This window comes from Acinonyx jubatus, chromosome B1, assembly GCF_027475565.1.
Source record: "Acinonyx jubatus isolate Ajub_Pintada_27869175 chromosome B1, VMU_Ajub_asm_v1.0, whole genome shotgun sequence".
NCBI classification, from domain to species: Eukaryota; Metazoa; Chordata; class Mammalia; order Carnivora; family Felidae; genus Acinonyx; species Acinonyx jubatus.
Window position 1 is genome coordinate 137,126,556 of NC_069382.1, and position 1,633 is coordinate 137,128,188.

Genomic DNA, 1,633 nt, shown 5'->3' on the forward strand with positions numbered 1-1,633 from the left:
TCCGGTAAGATCTTTGGCCCATTTTTTAATTGGGTTGTTTTTTTATTGTTGAATTTTAAGGATTCTTTGTATATTTTAGATAATAGTCCCTAACCAAATATGTTCCCTCTCACTCTGTGGCTTGTCTTCTTATTCCCTTGGCATTGCCTTTTGCAGAGTTCAAGTTTTTAATTTTAATAAAGTCCAGCTTATCAATTATTTCTTTCATGGATTATGTCTTTGCTGTTGTATCTAAAAAGTCATTGCCCCTACCCAAGGGCATGTAGGTTTTCTCCTATGTTGTCTTCTAGGATTTTTATAGTTTTAGATGTCACATTAGGTCTGTGATCCATTTTGAATTAATATTTTGTGAAGGGTGTAAGGGGACTCTTTTTTTTTAAATGTGGATGTCTAGTAGTTTCAGCACCTTTTTTTTTTTCTTTTTTGCAGTTTTATACCTTTGTTTGACAATCAGTGGTTAGTTCTCATCCCCATGAACTGTCTGTGGATTTTTGAAAGTGGTGACGGGTACATAGGCAACCAACGTATAGAGCTTATTTGGTGAATCTTCATCCTCGTTAAATTTTCTGGACAACTGCACATGGAAAAGGTAGGGAACATTCCTTATTCCTTTGGCCCACACAGCTTTGTTGAGTTTGGTGTCATTGCCTACAGCTGGAGTTCCCATCTCCTTCATGGCAAATTTTCATATCTCTTTAAGTGCCTGAGGGGCACACTTCTTGAAACCCACTCCATGGATGCACTTGTGAACATTGATGGTGTATTCTCTGGTGGCAGAATGGCTCTTCTCCTCACCAGGCTTCTTTGTGGGAGCCATTCTGCCAGCCTGGTTGGAAAGCTCAGCACCAATTTGTTGAAGACACTATCTTTGCTCCATGTATTGCCTTTTCTCCTTTGTCAAAGATCAGATGACTATTTATGAGGGTCTATTTCTGGGCTCTCTATTCTGTTCCATTGATCTATTTGTTCCTTCACCAATACTACACTGTCTTGATCACTGTAGCTTTATTTATTTTTTAATGTGTTTTTACTTTAATTAATTATATTTTGGAGAGAGAGAGAGAGAGAGCATGTGCACAACAAGTGGGGGAGAGGGGCAGAGGGAGAGAAAGAGAGAGAGAGAGAGAGAGAGAGAGAGAGAGAGAGAGAGAGAGAGAATCTTAAACAGGTTCCATACCTGGTGTGAAGCCTGGTGTGGGACTTGACATGAGGCTTGATCCCATGACCCAGGATCATGACATGAGCTGAAATCAAGAATTGGTGCAACCAACTGAGCCACCCAGGTTCGTTCGTTCGTTCTTTCTTTCTTTCTTTCTTTCTTTCTTTCTTCCCATGCAAATTTTATCTTTGTTCCTCTATATGTAAAATGTTTTTCTCCTCTGGATTTTTCAGCACTTTTTTCTTTATCTTTTTTAAAAATTTTGTTTTGTTTTTCTTTATCTTTGATTTTATGTAGTTTTAAAATGATATGTCTAGGTACAGCTTTTTGGTATTTATCTTGCTTGATGTTCTCTGAGCTTCATGGATCTCTGGTTTGCGTTCTGATATTAATGTGAGGAAATGGTTATTATTGTTTCAATATTTCTTCTAGTCCTTTCTCTCTGTATTCTCCTTCTGGTGTTCCTGTTGCATG

General features: G+C 38.0%; 1 pseudogene; it reads right to left on the bottom strand.

Moving 5' to 3' along the window:
* Positions 1-262: 262 nt before the first annotated feature.
* LOC113598177 (60S ribosomal protein L31-like) lies at positions 263-817 on the bottom strand (annotated as a pseudogene).
* Between the last annotated feature and the right edge of the window lie 816 nt (positions 818-1,633).